The 20,158-nt window shown below is 41.5% G+C and overlaps 1 protein-coding gene across 4 annotated transcripts in view; it reads left to right on the top strand.

The window, feature by feature from the left end:
- TMCC3 (transmembrane and coiled-coil domain family 3) overlaps window positions 1–20,158 on the top strand; it is a 306,045-nt gene that overhangs the window by 55,631 nt on the left and 230,256 nt on the right. For 2 of the 4 annotated variants that reach the window (XM_077954776.1, XM_028829781.2), the window contains exon 1: window positions 1,922–1,999. The exons of the other annotated variants lie outside the window; for them this stretch is intronic. The gene's annotated coding sequence lies outside the window, so the exon portion shown is untranslated. Of the gene's footprint in view, window positions 1–1,921; window positions 2,000–20,158 lie in introns of those variants that run through there. 4 annotated transcript variants of the gene reach the window in all.

Here is a 20,158-nt window from a genome sequence, read left to right as displayed (position 1 = left end):
AGCTTCCTCTCTGATCAGGACTCCTTTAATCTGGTGTCAGTGGATTTGTCCCATCACTTTGTGGTTTTGTCCCATCACTTTGGACATATTCCAGTTAGGTTGTAATGCACCAGGATTCTTCTCCTTGACTTAAAAAACAAAACAAAACAAAACAAAAAAACAGGAGGATTAAATTCCTTTTGTTCACAGGATTGCTCTTATAGTGTCATCTTCCTTTTTCTTATGCTCCTGGTCTTCTGAAATCATACTTCCCTGTGAGCCATTCCTGAATTTTTTGGTGTGTTCCATGAGTGTGGGACACACCTCAGATGGATCCGGGGATAGTTTCTTTTTGACTTGATCCAAGTTATACCTCTTCATGAAAATGTGTGTTGATCAGGGACTGTGGGTATGTAGAGGGTCAACATTCTTTCCCATCTGCTTTTAAGTAAGGGCTGACTTTGCCAGGCCAGGTGAATGAGCCCACAGTCATTTTAAGGTGGAAATAATTGGTTAGTTTAGGCTGTTTCAGCATTTCCCAAACCTAGATTCTAGTAGATATTCCTTGAAAAAGGTGTTAGCAGTGGTGAGTCCATACAGGTCTGCAGCAACCTCAGTTCTTCCCTCTTCAGTAGGAAAAATTTGACAGAGAGACCAAGGCAAGTTTTAGAGAAGGAGTGAAGGTTTATTCAAAAGCTTTAGAGCAGGAACGAAAGGAGGTAAACTTGGAAGAGGGTCAAGAGGGTGACTGGAGAGATCAAGTGCGTGGATTGACCTTTGACTTGGGATTTTATATGTTGTCCTATTTCCAGGGGCTGGTGTCCCTTCTCTCCTGATTCTTCCCTTGGGTGGGCTCTCCGCATCCGCAGTGGCTGCCAGCACTTAGGAGTGATGCATGCACAGTATGTTTACTGGAGTTGTACACATGCTCACTCGAGGCATTCTTCCCTTACCGGTTGAATGTTCCTAGAAGGTCATATGCCAGTTAAACTTTGCCATTTGACCTCTTTTTTGCTTGAGCCCACTGGTCCAGCTCCTGAGGTCTTATCAGGAAGCCACTGATCCTCAGTTTCAGATGTTTCTATCTGTTGGGAGACTGCCTTTCCCTGGTGCTGGCTGTGACCAATTTTTTATTTTATTTTATTTTATTTTATTTATTTTATTTTATTTTATTCTTTTATTTAGATTCTCGCTTTGTCGCCTAGGCTGGAATGCAGTGGTGTGATCTCGGCTCACTGCAACCTCCACCTCCCGGGTTCAAGCGATTCTCCTGCCTCAGCCTCCTGGGTAGCTGGGATTACAGGTGCCCGCAACTACACCCTGCCAATTTTTGTATTTTTAGTAGAGATGGGGTTTCACTGTGTTGGCCAAGCTGGTCTCAAACTCCAGACCTCAAGTGATCAGCCCACCTCTGCCTCCCAAAGTGCTGGGATTACAGGTGTGAGCCACCGTGCCCGGCCCAATTATTATTTTAGAGAGACAGTTAACTGCCTGATGCCGATGGTTGCCTGACACTCCTGGAGTGGGGCAGGGGAACCCTCTTCTGCGCTGCTCAGGTCTAACTAGCTACCTACTATCACAAAAGGAGTCTGTGGTTAAGTAAGTTTTCAAACGGTGGGTTAAGCACAACTAAACAGGTTTTGTTCCTGGAAGGGGCTGAGGCTTTTAATATGCTAATGGTATTGTGGCAAGAGGGGAGTATAGTATGGGTTCCCCAACCTTACTTGGCCACAACACCTTTGTGTGCCTGAGCATCTTGGGACCAGCAGCCTGCAGGACCCTGGAAATTGCTGGACTAAAGGACAATGATCTGAGAGACAGGAAAGTACCCGCAGTGGGACAGTGCGAAGAGAGCAATTTTATAAATACTTCTGCTTTTGTTTCTTAGTTTTTGTTTCTCGGTGCTTATTTTTAACCTAAGTAGTAGTCATTTGAAGCTCTCAGAAGCTCATGGGCTCTTATCAGATGAAAGTACCCCAGACCTTGCAGGATTAGGAACCTCATCTGGCCTGAACAGAAGGTAAAATTGCTGTCTGATTTTCTTTTTAAAGAAACCTGTTAGTGAAGCAGGCGATTCAGTTCTTTCTGGTATACATTTAAGACCTGTTAACTATATATTCTGCCTCAAGGGGAAATCATATTCTAAAATGTAAACAATTCATAGGCAATTCTTGTACATTGAGAATCCATTAATGGCTTTTAGAAGGCAAATTTTGTTGTCAAGGGGACAGGTTATATGTGCAACTTGCTTCTATTAATACTTTTCTGGGCAGATTAAATGAACTAATATTTAACTTGGTCTAATAGAATGTTAGCCAGACCAGTGCCTGGTAACAACAACAATAATACTAGCTAACATTTCGTAAGTGGTCACTATGTGCCATTAACTGTTATACATGTGTTAACTAATTTAATCCTCACAAAAATTCAGTGAGGTAGCTGTTATTTTTACTCCCACTTTATAAATGAGAAAATATAGTAATATAGAATATATTACATATATACAGTAATATTGTAGCAGGACGAGCCACAGACAAAACCCCTCAGACACCAAGTTAGAGAAGGAAGGGCTTTATTCATCTGGGAGCATCGACAAGACTCACGTCTCAAAAACCGAGCTCCCCGAGTGAGCAATTCCTGTCCCTTTTCAGGGTTTACAACTCTGAGGGGGTCTGTGTGAGAGGGTCGTGATCGATTGAGCAAGCAGGGGGTACGTGACTGGGGGCTGCCCGCACCGGTAATCAGAATGAAACAGAACAGAACAGGGATTTTCACAATGCTTTTCCATACAATATCTGGGATCTATAGATAACATAACCGGTTAGGTCAGGGATTGATCTTTAACTACCAGGCCCAGGGTGTGGCACTGGGCTGTCTGCATGTGGATTTCATGTCTGCCTTTTAATTTTTACTACTTCTTTCTTTGGAGGCAGAAATTGGGCATAAGACAATATGAGGGGTGGTCTCCTCCCTTAATATAGCATAATAGTGAGGCTAGAACCAGTGATTGGCTCTATATTCATAAGAGTGAGTAACAAAGCAAAGCAGATTTTACAGTAAGTTCTTTCTTTGATTTTTTTTTTTTTTTTTTTTTTTTTTGAGACAGTCTCGCTCTGTCATCCAGGCTGGAGTGCAGTGGTGCGATCTCGGCTCACGGCCCGCCTCCCAGGTTCAAGCAATTCTTGTGCTTCAGCCTCCTAAGTAGCTGGGGTTCCAGGCCCCAGCCACCACACCCGGCTAATCTTTGTATTTTTAGCAGAGATGGGGTTTCACTATGTTGGCCAGGCTGGTCTTGAGCTCCTGGCCTCAAGTGATTTGCCCACCTTGGCCTCTCAAAGTGCTGGGGTTACAGGCATGAGCCACTGCACCCAGCCTACAGTACAGTTCTTTAATTTTGAGATTGAGCTCAGTTTCATAAAATCCTAGGTAGCATGTAATATATAATTGATTTTGGATTACTTTGTTCTCCTTTAGATATCTATCATAGGATTTTAAACTTCTAATTTGGAATTTTTAGACATCAGTAGATAGTATAAAAATGGAATTTACTTATGTTATTTATTCAACAGCCTTTCGGGGGGCCAGTTTCTGAGTTTGATTTTAGGGCTGCAAAGATGACTGAGCCCATAGTTCCCTGTCCTCATAGAGATGCCATCAAATGGCAAAGAGGTATAATCCTTCAAGCAGTTATCATTTCTTTTCTTTCTTTTTTTTTTTTTTTTTTTTTTTTTGAGACGGAGTCTCACTCTGTCGCCCAGGCTGGAGTACATGGAGTACAGTGGTGCGATCTCGGCTCACTGCAAGCTCCGCTTCTCAGGTTCACGCCATTCTCCTGCCTTAGCCTCCGGAGTAGCTGGGACTACAGGTGCCTGCCACCATGCCCGGCTAATTTTTTGTATTTTTAGTAGAGACGGGGTTTCACCGTGTTAGCCAGAATGGTCTTGATCTCGTGATCCACCCGCCTCGGCCTCCCAAAGTGCTGGGATTACAGGCATGAGCCACCGCGCCCGGCCAGCATCATTTCTTATGCCATAATAGGAAAAGTGGTTTCATGAATCTTATTTTAAAAAGTCAAAGAGAAAAAGTTTATAGGCTGCCGGCCGTGGGTCTAGACGCCAGGGAGGTGTCACACCTCTCAGATGACTTTTGAGTTGTTCCCCAGCCCTGGCTCAATTTCACCCAGAGCCCTCAGCTGCAGCTGGTAGCATAATGTTGCTCCTGAATGTGGGTTTCTTAAGACTGGGAGAGGGCTTATTAGGGAGAGAGATCATGTGCTCTGAAAGGAGCACCACAGGCCCCTTTGATGATCTCCTTAAATGCCCTTTTCAACAGGGTCAGGTGTGCTTTTTGTAACGCAAATGAAGAGACGAAAGCCGAGCGCCAGAGAGTTCTCTTGTGAGGGAAAGAAAAAGGCTGGCAGTGTGCTTGGCTGTGATGGAACTCATTTGACACTGAGGACTGGGTTATTCTTGTTTGTTTGTTTGTTTTCTTTTTGAGACAGAGTCTCCCTCTGTCGCCCAAGCTGGAGTGCAGTGACGCGATCTCGGCTCACTGCAACTTTTGCCTCCTGGGTTCAAGTAATTCTCATGTCTCTGCCTCCCTAGTAGCTGGGATTACATACCTGTAATCCTTTAGCTCATTGGCTCATTGACCATATTTAATATAATTGACTTAACACCCTTGATAGTAATTCTGTTGTCTGGGTTCACTTGTTAATATTTCTGACAAATTTCTTTTTTTCCTGTGAATGACTATATTTTCCCATTTCTTTGTAGGCTTTGTAAATTTTTGTTGAAAATTGGAAATCTTGAGTACTATAATATTATAACTCTAGAAATGCCATTTTCCCACTCCTCAGGGATTGCTGACTTTTTTCCATTAAGGACTAGTGCTGTTAATTTGTGACTTTTCTAAACTCTTTTTGCAAATATGTATTTCTTGTTTTGTGTGGTCACTGAAGTTTCTGTTGTGTTATTTCTGTGGTCAGTCAGTGACCTGAAAAATATTTCCTTAAATTTCTGGTTCCAAAAAGGGAAAAGTGGGTGAGAGTTGTTTCTTAACATTTTCCTGGATGCTGCCAGGGGAAGTTGCTGCCACCAAGAGGGCCAAAACCAAAGTGAGTGTCTGCATCAACCCCTCAGGCACTGCTAGACCAACAAAAATGTACAACACCAATTTTTGGAAGAGAAAGTCCCCACTACCTACTCTGGTACCAGCGAGCCTAGAATATGGACTGCTGTCCTCAAAGCTGTGATGGGAATGGTAGCTGGTTCACTTATGTTGCTGTCTTAGGAAAGATCAGCAGTCCCTCCCTTCATCAAGCCCTCCCCTGGTTATTTTAAGTGTCTAGTTAGGTTCCACTATTTAGTTCCTAAATAGTTGATTCTAGTCACTCCTTCTGGGTCAGTGGTTGTTTCAGTAGAGGGATAGCTCCTGGAGCTTCCTGCTCTGTTGGTTTTCATGACATCACTCCTGAAAGCCTGATTTTTATTTATTTTATTTTATTTTTTTCTCCAACTTTACTGAAGTGTAATTGACAAATAAAAGTTGTGTATATTACGAGGTCAGGAGATCGAGACCATCCTGGCTAACACGGTGAAACCCCATCTCTACTAAAAAATACAAAAAACTAGCCGGGCGAGGTGGCGGGCGCCTGTAGTCCCAGCTACTCAGGAGGCTGAGGCAGGAGAATGGCGTAAACCCGGGAGGTGGAGCTTGCAGTGAGCTGAGATCCGGCCACTGCACCCCAGCCTGGGCGACAGAGCAAGACTCCGTCTCAAAAAAAAAAAAAAAAAAAAAAAAAAGTTGTGTATATTAAAGGCATACAACATGATGTTTTGAGGTATACACACACACACATTGTAAAGCAGTTACCATAATCTAGCTAATTAACATATTCATCACCTTACACAGTTCCATTTTTTCATATGTGGTTGGTGAGAATGCTTAAGATCTATCTACTGTCTTAGCAAATTTCAAGTATAAATTGTTATAAACTACCATTGTTGTAAACTGCCATCACTATGTTGTTATTACGTCTCCAGGACTTATTCATCTTATAACTGAAAGTTTATATCCTTGACCAATGTCTTCCCATTTCCTCCACTATCCAGCCCCTGGCAACCACCATTCTATTTTCTGTTTCTGAGTTCATCTTTCTTAGATTCTACATGTATGTGAGATCATTCAGTATTTGTCTGTCTGTGTCTGGCTTATTTCACTTGCATAATGTCCTCCAGGTTCATCCATATTGTCACATATGTCAGGATTTCATCTTCTTTTTTTAAAGCTGAATAATATTCCACAGTGTATATATAGCGCATTTTCTCTGTTCATAGATCTGTTGCTAGACACTTAAGTTGTTTCCATATCTTAACTATTGTCAATGATGCTGCACTGAACGTGGAATTCAGATACTTTTTTGAGAACATGATTTTATTTTCTTTGGCTATATATCTAGAAGGAGGATTTCTGGATCATATGGTAATTCTATTTTTAATTTTTTCAGAAACTTCCATACTGTTTTCCGTAATGGTTGCACCAATTTACATTCCCATTATCAATGCATAAGAGTTGTTTTTTTCCTCCTTGCCATACACTTGTTAACTTTTGACTTTTTGATCATAGTCATCCTAACAGGTGTGAGATGATATCTTATTGTTTTGATTTGCATTTGCCTCATGATTAGCGATATTGAGCACCTTTTCATACACTTGTTGGCCATTTGTATGTCATCTTTGGAAAAAAATCTATCAGTGTCTTTTGCCCATTTTTTTTTCTTGGAGACAGGGTATTTATTTATTATTTATTTGTTGGGATGGAGTCTCACTCTGTTACCCAGACTGGAGTGCAGTGGTGCAATCTCGGCTCACTGCAAGCTCCACCTCTTGGGTTCACACCATTCTCCTGCCTCAGCATCCCCAGTAGCTGGGACCATAGGCGCCTGCTACCAGGCCTGGCTAATTTTTTGTATTTTTAAAGTAGAGACAGGGTTTCACCGTCTTAGTCAGGATGGTCTCGATCTCCTGACCTTGTGATCCACCAGCCTTGGCCTCCCAAAGTGCTGGGATTACAGGTGTGAGCCACCGCGCCCGGCCGGAGACAGGGCCTTGCTCTGTTGCCCAGGCTGGAGGGCAGTGGCATGATCATAACTCACTGCAGCCTTGACTTCTGGGGCTCAGGCAATCTTCTTGCCACCCAAGCAGCTCGGACTATAGGTGCACCTCATCATTCCCAATTAATCTTTAAAAATTTTTTTTTAGAGACAAGGTCTTACTGTGCTGCCCAGGCTGGTCACAAACTCCTGAGCTCAAGGGATCCTACTGCCTGAACCTCTCAAAGTGCTAGGATTATAGGCATGAGCCGCTGTGCCTAGCCCCTTTGCCCATCTTTAAGTTGGGATATAATTATTATTATTTGCTGCTGAGTTGTATGAGTTCCTTATATATTTTAGATATTAATATCTCATCTTATATATATGGGGTTCAAATATTTTATCCCATTCCTTTCATTGCCTTTTCATTTTACAGATTGTTTTTGCTGTACAGAAACTTTTCGGTTTGGTACAGTCCCCCTTGTTTGTTTTTGCTTTTTTTGCCTGTGCTTTTGGTACCGTATCAAAAAAAAAAAAAAAAATTCAAGATGTATCTTGATTGCCAAGACGAATGTAATGGAGCCAAGACAAATGTAATGGAGCTGTTCCCCTATGTTTTCTTCTAGAAGTTTTCCAGTTTTAAGTCTTAAGTTTAAGTCTTTCATCCATTTTGAATTGATTTTTGTCTATGGCATAAGATAAAGTTTCAATTTCACTTTTTTGGCACATAGATATACAGTTTTTTCAACACCACTTATTGAAGAGACTATTCTTTCCCCGTTGTGTGTTCTTGGCACCTTTGTCCATATGGTCATTATTTAACCATGCATGTGTGGGTTTATCTCTGGGCTCTCTATTCTGTTCCATTGCCCTATGTGTCTGTTTTTATGCCAGTACAATACTGTTTTATTACTATAGCTTTGTAGTATAATTTGAAATCAGTGAGTGTGATGCCACCAGCTTCATTCTTCTTGCTCAAGATCATGTTAGCTATCTGGGGTCTTTTATGGCTCCAAACAAATTTTGGGATTGTGTTTTCTGTTTCTGTGAAAAATGCCACTGTAATTTTGATAGGGATTGCATTGACTCTATATATCACTTTGGGAATATGGACATTTTGACAATATTGATTCTTCTGATTCAAGAACACAGAATATCTTTCTGTTTGTATCATCTTCAATTTCTTTCATCAATGTCTTAGAATTTTCACCACACAGATCTCAAAGTCTTGTTTGTAAAGGGATAAAACTTGTTTGATTGTTTGTTTGTTTTCTGTAATAGAAAGGGGCACCCACAGGAAGAAGCACCAGCCAGAAGTTCCTATCCTTCCATATCTATTGGGAACCTTTTGGGGTCCCTGCCCTCAAGGAGTTCCTTGGAGGAGGAAAGAGGCGTGTAAAATGGAAAGCTTGCAGTTCCACAGAAATACTAGAAGTACAGTGCCAAAACAAGAACAAAACATTCAGGGGACAGAGGAGGGAGGGCTTCAGGGCTGTTGTAAAAACTTCAGGAATAAGCGAAAACTTTATTTCCCCAGGCATGGCAAAGTCTTTGCCAGCTGTCAAGGTCTGGGTGCTGGGTAGTAAATGCAGATGTCCCCACTCTCAGCTTCCCTTCGTGGCATGTCTCCTTGCTGTCTCCACTTCCTTACTTCCTGTTCACACCTCGGTCCTACCCCAGTCAGACCATCAGCCTCACTCTCACTGAAACCGCTCTTGCTGCTTCTGTGTCAGCTCCTGAGAAGCCTACCCTGGCTGCCATACTCAGAACAGCACACCTTTCTCTACTCTCTTCTCCTGCTTGACTTTTATTCATAGCTGTGGTACTCCCTGTGGTACTCCCCGGTGTTATGTTTATGAATGGCCAAGTGATTTTCATTTAACTTATGTATGTATTTATTCAGCTGACGTTGACTGAGCACCACCATGTGTCACAGGCACTGCTCTCAGCTCTGGAGACAAGTGGACAAGACAAAGTCCTTGCTTCCATGGGGTTTACATTCTTGTGTAGAGAGGCAGACCAAAGACAAACAAGCGAGATGGTTTCTGGTAGTGGTTAAGTGCATGGAGAAAGTCAAGTAGGGCAATGAGGTAGAGTGACTGGTGGTTGGGGAAGAGCTTCTTTCAACTGGGTGGTCAAGGAAGGCCTTTCTGTGGAGGTAATACTTGGACTGAGACTTGAATGGTGAGACAAAGCCAGCTGTTATGGATTGAATTGTGTCCCGTAAAAATTAATATGTTAAAGCTGTAGTCCGCAGTCCCTCAGAGTGTGACTTGATTTAGGATTAGGGTCCTTGCATATATAATTAGTTATGATGAGGTCATACTGGAATAGAGTGGGTCTCTAATTCAGTATGACTGGTGTCCTCAGAAAAAGGAGAAATTTGGACACAGATAACACATGGGGAGAATGGCATGCGAAGATGAAGGTAGAGATCTACAGGCCAAGAGACCCACCAGAAGTTAGGAGAGAAAGGTGGGACATATTCTCTCTTACAGCCCTCAGAAGGAGTCAACCTTGCCAACACCTTGATCTTGGATTTCTAGCCTGAATAATGGTGAAACAATAAATTTCTGATGCTTAAGGCACTCGGTTTATAGTACTTTGTATGACAGCCCTAGCAAACTGATACACCAGCCTTGGACAGTTATGGATCTGGGATTATAGTGTTTATAGCAAGGAAACAAAGTACAAAGACCCTGAGGCAGTAACTCTATTAACCATCTAGCTCACTGTCTTGTGATTATTTGTTTTTATATGTGTCCTCTTACCTTAGACTGTCAGCTCCTCAAGAACAAGGACAGTGTCATTTCTCATGATTCCCCTGTGTCTAGCATGGTGCTGGACAGAGGATGGGCACTCAGAAAATGCATGTTCTGTCTAGGAACCTATGTTCTTTTAGCTGTAAACCTACTTCATTGTCTAGCAGGTAGCTTGTTTTCTCCAGCTCATCCTGGAGGTATTAAATGTCTAGTTAAATGTGTTCCCTGGGATTCTTCTGCTGTAAGCAACAGAAACTAATATCTTAAATAACAAGGTAGAAAGTAGTTGACTCAGGTACATGGAACTTAGAAAGAAGGAGGTACAGCAGACCTCAGGGATGCCTGGATCCAGGGACGTAAACAGCTTACCCCTTTCCTCTTTCTGTCTGTCTGTCTGTCTCTCATTTCGGCCCCTGTTCATGGAGGGGCCCATGCTTTAAGCACTTCCTTGTACCTCCATGCCATGGGGCAAAAGGGTCCTGGCCACTTTGGGATCATAGCCTTACAGCTCTCAGTCCAAGGGAAGATAAGGAGAGTTTCTTCCCAGTTTCAGTAGAAAAAAAATTCAGAGAATGGACCTTGTTTGGTCACGTTGGGTCACCAATGCCCCCCACCAACTTGTGGCTTACATAGGGTAAGGGGAAGATTCAAGCCTTCTGGAGTCACATAGGGTCAGGGAAAGGAGCAATTTCCCAAAGAATAACAACACACACCTCTCTCTCTGAAGTCAGGGAATATACATGAGGACGTATGTCCTGTGGTGGTTATGAGCTTGGGCTCTGGACCTGCCCTGCCTGGTTCAAATCCTGACTCTGCCACTCAGCAGCTGCTGGACATATTACTACTCTCTGTGCCCCATAACAGGGATAATAATGTACCCACTGAGAGGACGTTGTGAGGACAAAATGGGCTAATACACATAATGCCCTTGAAATGATGCCGGACACTCTTATCTATGCTACCTATGTAGGTGTTATTTATTATTTTTGTCACTGTTTTAAAAGAATGCATGGAACCTATACCTTCTGATTGATTTTTCATTTCACCCCTTTTCTAGATAGTATTTTTCTTTCCTCTTTTCTTCATGGTCTTTACCTCCTTCTATGTTATTTCAGATGCGAACACTTGGTTCATTTACTTATCAGCCAGTTCTTAACCCTCAATAATTTTGTCTTTAAAACCTACATTCACATGTATTATTACGACATTTAAGGTGATTCGTTTTGTTTGTGTTTACTGAAAATGGCTGCATTTTCATTAGGTATAAACTGAAGAAGGGAATACAGTCATTCACCACATAGTGACAGTTTGGTCCATAATGGATGGTCATCCCATAAGATAATGGAACTGAAAATTCCTATCGCCTACTGACAGCATAGCCATCATAACGTTGCAGTGCAATGCATTACCTTTTCTATGTTTAGACATGTTTAGACGCACACATACTTACCACTGTGTTACAGCTGGCTGCAACAGTCCGTACAGAAACATGCTGCACAGGTTTGTAGTCTAGGAGCAATAGGCTATACCGTGTAGCCTAGGTATGTAGTAGGCTATACCATCTAGGTTTGTGTAAGTACACTTTAGGATGTTCACACAGTGATGAAATAGCCTAATGGCAAATTTCTCAGAATGTAGCCCTGCCATTAAGCTCCGTTGTTAAGCAACACATGACTGTATTTCATTGCAGCTGGCAGGAGTTGCGTTTGAGATCTGTAAGACCTTTGAATTTTGAGAGCCAAAGATGTCAGATAAGGTCTGAAGATTAATAATAGTTAGTGTATACTGAATACTTCCTGTGTGCCAAGCACTGTGCTAAGGGTTTTATGTGGATTATCTCATTGATCCTCACAGAAATGTTGCTAGATGGTGAACCTATGAGTATATCGGGGTCAAGAAAGTTGGCAGAGTTCTCATCGATGGGATCTGTGAATTAGGCCCAGTCTCTTTGATGCTAATGTCTGAGCTTTGACCACTAACTCAGTGACCATCATTTGCCATTACGGGGTAATGGTAGGTGAAATACAAGATTTCAAATATGAAAAAAGAAAAGAAAAAGAAAAATGAGATACACAACTAGCTATAGACAAACGAATAGCATATTGGCTATTGATACATAAAGACAGTTTCAGGATTACCATAGAAATCCTGGCATGGCTAATTCCCCAATTTTATGCAAAAAATTTATGTTTCTCTCTATAGATATTATATATTATATATGTTAAAAATTAATGTACACATGAAAACAACACACTGATTCTAATTTATTTTTCAAAGTTATTTTTATGATATTATTATATTTTATCTTTGCTCTTTGGGACTGTGAAGTCTAAATGGCGCACAATAATATACTTCTTGCATCCAAAAATGACCCCAGTTTTTAGACAAGAGGAAAAGAAACTAGTGTCTGAGACAGATATTTCATCATTTTCCTGTTCACAGAGAAACGGCTACTATGCGTGCTCTGGTGTACTCAGGCTATGCACGGATGCTTGTAGATTACATCATTTTTCACCAAAGAATGCCCACTATGTTCCAGACACTGTTCTCAGTGTTGGAGATACATCAGTGAATAAGACAGACAAACTCTTTCCTCTTTCTGGAGCATGCATTCTAGTTGGGGAATATAGGCAGTAAAGAAGTACATGAATCTAATATAAAATATGTCAGGTGATAAAATTTTATGGAGAAAAATAAAGCAAGGGGGAGAGAAAGATGGTACTTTGAGGGATGGGTTACAATTTAAAATGGAATGATCAGGGAAAGGCCTCACTGAAAAGGTGATGTTTGAACAATTACTGGAGAAAGGTGAGAGAGGGAGCCTCGTGGATACCTGGTGAAGTCACTGAGTCATGGGAATAGTAAGTGCATAAGCTGGATCTGGCTGGGGTGGCTGCAGATAAGCTGGCACTGCGAAGAGCACCGTGAAGGGCTGAGGGCCCGTTTATTGAAATGGCTCTGAGGGCAGAGTTGGGGAGATACAGGAGCTCGTTTGGGGGCATGATATGCCCATTAGTCTGAGCAGAGGTGTTGAGTAGGTAACTGGAAGTAAAAGTCTGGTTCTGGGTAGAGATTACATATTTGGGAGCCATCAGCGTGTGGGTTGCATTTACATCCCTGAAATTGGATGAGAGCACCAACAGAGTTACTGTAGACAAGGAAGTCTGGGACTCAATTCTGGAGCACGCCAAGAGTGGGGAAGATGAGGACAAAGTTGCGAAAGAGACTTGGAAGGCACATCCAGGAAGGAAGAGGAAAATATAGTAGAGAGTAGTGTCTTGGAAGTCAACTAAAGAGATTTCAAGAGGAATGTTAATTCTGTGGATTTCTGCTGATCAGTCCATTGAGATGACCACAAATTGACCCCACTGGATTTAGCAGTGGCCACTGGAGGTCATTGGTGCAATTTCATTGGAAGCTGACTGCTGATTAATGCCATCTGTCAGGGTTTTTCTCTGCAAAGTGGACATTATGTGCTCAATTGTGCACCCTGTGGCTTACATTCAATTTTTTCCTGCTTTACTATCCCAGCAAAATGTTTCTACACACCTATCCTTGTAGATGCAGTTTTTTTTTGTTTGTTTGTTTTGTTTTTTGTTTTGAGATGGAGTCCCACTCTGTCGCCTAGGCTGGAACGCAGTGGGACGATCTCGGCTCACTGCAACCTCTGCCTCCTGGATTCAAGCGATTCTCCTTCCTCAGCCTCCCAAGTAGCTGGGATTACAGGCATACACCACCACACCTGGCTAATTTTTATATTTTTAGTAGAGATGGAGTTTCACCATGTCAGCCAGGCCGGTCTTGAACTCCTGACCTCAAATGATCTACTCTCCTTGTCCTCCCAAAGTGCTGGGCTTATAGGCATGAGCCACTGTGCCTGGCTTCATAGATGCAGTTTTTAAGCTGAGGGAGATTGTCATCCAGCTGCCTCATCTCACAGCTGTGGAGAACAAAACTTGCACAGGTTAAGTGAGACAAGCAGGTTTGTTCATGGTAGAGTCAGGACAGCGATTCTGGGATTCCTAATGCCAGACCCACTGTTTTATCTGCCAAACCTGGCCTGTGTGCCAAAAGTCATAGACTATCAATTCTGGGGCAGACAGAGAATGGCTCCTTCCTTGTTCCTCTAATTCTTACTGTTTTTTGTCTGATAAACTCATTGAGCATAGATGGAACACAGAGCTCCAGAATGCTTGGAGTTCTTTAAAACCTGGTTTGAATCCCAGTGCTTCCACTCACTAGCTGTATGACTTTGTACTGGCTAATTCATCTCAATGAACCTCAGTTTATTCATCTGCAAAATGGGGATAATAATGGCACCCCATAGAATTGTGTGAAGTAAGCTGCTACTTACTGGTAAAGTGCTCCCCACAGTGCCAGTACACAGGCATGTTCCATACATGGTGGCACTTGTGATTATTAGGATATTGGGACTGTAGTTTCCACGATATTGCTCTTGTTAAAACCATCTTTAGAAAGATTTTTTAATTGATGCCATTGCCTGGGTTTTATTTATGAAACAGATTGAGTAGAGTCACACCCACAAATCTGTTAAGATATATCCTAAAGAAGTTACCAGATGTCTTTTTCTTTTTCTCCTGGTTGCTGCTACTAGGGGAAAAACTCTGACAAAATTTAAAGCAACACACTGCACACTCAGGGAAAATACGTAATTTGTTCCCCTTTGTTAGCACTGAGAAAACAAAACTCAGTTTCCGATTCCCTGGCTTGCCGACACTCATGCAGGGAGATAGCAGCGGGAGGGAGCAGCTGCACGTGTTAGGTATACCTAAGAACTTGATATCTGGGAGGTAAGTGTTCATAGACCTGCAAGATGCTTAAGGGTTGCTCTCACTATTTAGAACATGTTTGTGGTTCCTATTAGGAATAATGCAGATTGTTTCCAATGAATCTGCACCAACTCTTTTCAAATTACACTTGGAAAATTAATTGGTAGTGCCAATAAAGTGGTAATGTGTGATTTTAGACTTTCCTTTCTCAAATCAGCATGTGGTTAAAAAAATTATGGATCATACCAAACCTCGAGCAGTAGCGGTAAAACATTTCTTAACTCCAGTCCTTTTTTGGGGGTCAGTGAACTGTTTACCTGACTCTGCATGCCTGTGTGTGTGTGTGTGTGTGTGTGTGTGTGTGTGTGCGCACGCACCTGTGTGGAGAGTAGAGCTTGAGAAAGGAGAGAGTAGGGAACATAAAGAAGGATGAATTATAGAATATCTTTCAAAATTGTTGCAAGTCTATTTCTTTAAGCACGTACAGGAACTTGAATTTATTCCAGAGTGTTTTTGCATTTAATATTAGGGTGGGACCTGATGTATGAATAGAAAAGATAAATGTGTTTAGATGGTAATTAGTGGCATCATTTTTTACATTCATGCAATTAACACTGTAATTCCAATTATATGCTAGACATTGCACTAGGCATGGACCAATAAATAATAATTAATGCTAGCCTCTTTTTGTTAGGTTTAATATAATGTAAACAGCAACATGAAAATGGTAAAGAACTCCATGTTACGGAAGTACAGTGAAAAATGAGTTTCTTTTCCATCTTAGACCATCCATTTATTTTGACTGACCTTCCTGAGAATTTCACTGTATATCCATTTATGTATGTATACATCATTATAATCTATTCTTGTTTTTTTTTTAATACAAATGAGATACTTTAAAGAGGGTTCTACCGCTTGCTTTTTTTCATTCAGCATTTGTTCTTGTTAATATGTTAACACCAACTGATGTACTCCATTGGTTTTATTATAGTTGCATAGCATTTCATTGTATGGATGTACCGTAATTTAATTTTCCAGACTTCTAACTTGTTTTAAAATGGGTACATTACCTTCTGCACTACAGGGTTCTCTTTTAATGAGAATTACACAAAATAACATCTATGACTGCCACCCTGGTGCTGGCACATCATAGATTTACAATGAATATTGGTAGAGGAGATGAATTGGTCTTGTTTCTTCATTTATTTTGCATATTGTTTTCTTTATGGATAATGAAAAATAAAATTCATTACTAAGAATGATCACATAGTCCAAAGTAATGAGGTCTGTGCTAATGAGGTTTGTGTCCTATCAGCTGCATCCCGAGCATAGTGAGACACTTCATTTGCATAGTTACATACTCAATAAGTGTTCTTGATGATGGCAGCATAAATAGATCTATTTTAGAAAGCTGTTGTCCGTCAGCACCCAGGAGGAAATGGTAACTGTCTATAGACTGGCAAACTCTGACACATTTCTTTCTGTCTGGCAGGCATTTTAATTTGAATGAATGACAGAGGCCTTAAACTCAGTTCAGGCTCTGGAAGCATATAAACATTGGTTAGAATTGTTCCCAGAGTCCTTTAAGCCTTTAGGGAATCTGATTCTGAGGACCCAAGAGGTGCAGTTTGGGTGGAGGGATATTCCACCCCCTGTGAAAGGGATTCTCTGTATTTCACTTCAGGCACACCTTGGTTCATTGGACAAATGGTCTTCTTCAAGGTCATCTGTGATACAGGTGTTTTAGAAAGTGGCTCAGTTATTACTTACCTGCCATTCAGTTCTCTCTGGTGCTTGGAGGCCTGTGGTGGGTAAGATTCCCTGTTAGCCACCAGGGAGGACACCGAGGCATATATGATGCAGACTCTACCCTGAGGAAGCTAGCATGTTGTTTGGGGAGATGTGACAGTACCCCCAGACAGCAAGCAATATGGTGTATGCTGGAAATATAGGAGCAGGGGCTCTGGGGTCAGACTGTCTGGCTCCCCTCTTTAGCTGTGTGACTTGGCAAGGCAGTTAACATATTGCATCTCTGTTTCCTCAGCTGTAGGATGGGGATAATAAGAGTACTTACCTCATTGTTGTGAGAACTAAATGACTTAATACGTGGAAAGTGCTTGAACAGTGCCTGACACACAATGAGTGCTCAGTGATTGTTAGCTGTTGTTACCACTACATACAACACTGCAAAATGAAAACAGATGGCGGTAACTACTATTTTATAGTAAGATATTGGGTTTGCAAATGAAAGTCTTTAGGCTAAGTGTTTCGTATTTGATATCTCATCCAATCCTTAGAATAATCTGTGAAGTAAGATATTTTGAAGATGAGAAAACTGAAGTTCAGAGAGGTTAAGTAGCTTGCCGAACATCATATAGCCATTAAGTAATTTGAAATCATATGTAACTCAGAAACCTATGCTCTTTCCTCTGAACAATATTTCTGGGGAAATAAAGGAAAGGAAGTAACCTTCATTTTGTGGAGAAACAACAAGGCTTAGAGCACTTAAGCGACTTGCCTGAGATCCCATGGAAACTCAGGTTTTCTCAGACCACATCCCAGTGTTTCTAAATATCCATGGGTCTGGCATGCTAAGGAGGACAGAATGGAACGTCTTGCTCCCAAGGAGTCAGGCAGGACCAATGCACCCAAATAGGCCAACTGGGGCCAAATATAAAGGGAAATCTTTCTACAAAGCCATCCAATTTGAAATGAGATAAGCAGTGTATTTCTCTCTAACATAAAGGAATGTGGAAGTAGATAGTCCAGAGTTTGTTGTGGTGTTTTCATTAGGTCATCTGGTTCCAGCTTTCTTCTTCTTGGCCTTTCGGGTGCTGCCCTTGATTTACAGTTTAAAAGGTCTCAGCCATCAATCACATTTCTGTGTCAGGAAGTGGGAAGACGAATGGCCAATCTCTTCTTTCAGAACTTTCCAGTAGACCCACCCAGCAGGTCTACTTACATCTCATTGGCTTCCTAGTTGTGGAGGTTGGCTGAGAAATGTTATGTTTTAGTGGGACATTAGTGTGCCCAGCTAAAAATTGGGTTCCATTACCAAGAAAGAAGGGAATGAGAATGAGTAGAGAACTACAGTTTTCTACCACATTAATTTATGTAGCCCCCTTAGGTAAAGAAACTGAAATTCAGAGAAGACTTGTAACTTGTCCAAAGTCTCCCAACTGACAAAGGTAGAGTAGGGAAGGGGACACAGGGCGCTGTCTCCTGGCTTCTGTTTGTTATATTTCTGCCCTGAATCCACACCAAGGTCCAGACCAGGGCTCTGGTTTTAGGATTCTGAAGGTCTTTCACATGAAGCAATTTTATCAAATTAACAGGAGCTGTTTGTGCCTTTGGGGGAAGCAGACTGTGGGTGATTTATTTTTTGCTTATTAGTCTTATATCCTCCAGTGTTTTCCTAATTTACTTTTCTTTTATCCTGCCATTTTATGAATTCAATATTATTTATCTTTTTAGTCTCTTTAGTACTTATTGATCCTTTTGTGTGCCTACTGAAGATTGCCCCTGGGCATTCAAATGCTGGTAAAGAATAATTACTATGCCAGCTAGTGAAGATAAAAATGACAACACATGAACCTTCCCTTAGGACATGGGAAATTGAGTCAGAAGTCTAGATTTGCTTCAGTATTCCAGGAAGAAATACCACTTATTGGAATACTTCCTGTTGAGATCTATTGTTTTCCTGGGTTCTTTTTGACTTTCATATGCTCATTCATGGGGGAAAGTCATATTTAAAGAATAAAGTCATTTGCTCAACAGTTCTGAGCAATATAGATGTGATTCCTGCCTTCATATAATTTACCAAATAGCAGGAAATACAGCTACAATTGAATAGTAAAAAAACGCTCTGATGGAATAATTAGAGTTGCTATAAGCACATACCAGAGACACCCACCCAGTATGTGGAGGTAAGGTAAGGCCTCCTGAGGAAGTGACATTTCATGCTGAGCCCTGAAGGTGATCAAGAATTAGCCACAAGATTTTTCCAGACTTAGGAAGCAGGATGCATAAAGATTGAGGAATGAGGGGGATGTTGGTACGTGTCTCTGAGTTCCTCAAATGCACCAACATCTCCCTCATTCCTCAGTGAGGCTGAGGCTCATTCATACTGAGCCTAGTTAGGAGACTAGAGATAGTAGGTGCAGACTGGTAGGCTGTGACTAGGTCACACAAAGTCTGATAAGCCACACAAAGGCTCCTTCCCATGTTGGGATCCCATTATAGGATTAAAACTAGGGAATGACATCTGAGATTTGGGGTACAGAAGGTGATGGAGAGTGTTTCAGCATGTGCAAATGTCCTGAAGTGGAAAGGTTAGCATGAATGTGGAACCTAACAGGTGGCCACCTTCACTGGAGTACACCGAGCAAGGTGGGGGGGTGACATCCAGTGAAGGCTGGAGATGAAGTCTCCACTTTGAGTCTTATAGTCTGTCAATGATTTTTTTTCTTTATCCTAGGAAAACTATTATTTTAGCTTCTAGGTAGTAAATAAGTTGGGGGTGGGGGTAGCAAGAGTAAAAGAGAGAAACCAATTAGGAAGACATTGTAGTTGTACAGGGAAGAGAGGTTATTACTACTTAGACTAAGATAGTCACGTGGAAAAAGTAGAGAAAAGTAGACCAACTTATGTAAATTTTAAAGAGCTTGCTGAAGGACAAGGGTTAGGGATTAACCTGCTTATCTCCAGGCTGGTGTTTGCTTATGAATACAGAAATCCTAGCTCATGGGTTTGTCCCCAGAGAAGGCTGTCGTCTGGGAGGCTGGTAGAGCACAGCCTCAGGATGGAGCCATGTGGTTGCCCAAATGCTAACAAGAAAATTCACTGGACATCTCCAGGGGATCTGGACAGGAAGCAAACCTGGAGTTTATACTGTGATCATGCAGCTTGGATGCCTCTTGAGCTATACTCTTCACCCTCCCCTTGTTTTCTCCTTGTAACTTTGATTTATTGTCAGGGTTCCGACCTCTGGAGCCTGGTAGAGCAAGTGTAATCCCTCTTCTACATGACAGGTGTTCCAAGACAGCTGTCCTGTTAACAAGTCTTCCTCAAAGTACACATCCCTGTTCCTTCAGCCATTCCTCATGGGGTTTAGCTTTGAAGCACTTTGCCAACCTGTCAGTCACTTTCCTTCAGACACATTTCATTGTATAGTGTCCTTCCTAAATGTGATGGATTGCAGCCGGCTGTCACCTTGACAACAGAGACAAAGGCCTTAGGGGAAGAGGACAGAAATTCTTTAACATTTATATCTCTCATTATTAAAGGTAATATATACTCAGAGAAGAATATTGAAAAATACAGAAGAGTATAAGGAAGAAGACTTGAATTCCTGTAATACTACCACCCAGAAATAATTAGCTGAAATTTTGGTTTAGTTTCCTCTGATCTTTTTTATATGTATTTATTATTTTAAAAATTGGTATAGATAGATCCCTTTTATATTCAACTTTTCATGTAATTAAAAGTGCCCATCACCATCATTTTATTGACCATTTCCTGATATAATAAAGGTT

This window comes from Macaca mulatta, chromosome 11 (assembly GCF_049350105.2).
Source record: "Macaca mulatta isolate MMU2019108-1 chromosome 11, T2T-MMU8v2.0, whole genome shotgun sequence".
NCBI classification, from domain to species: Eukaryota; Metazoa; Chordata; class Mammalia; order Primates; family Cercopithecidae; genus Macaca; species Macaca mulatta.
This window is presented reverse-complemented; position numbering and strand designations above follow the sequence as displayed.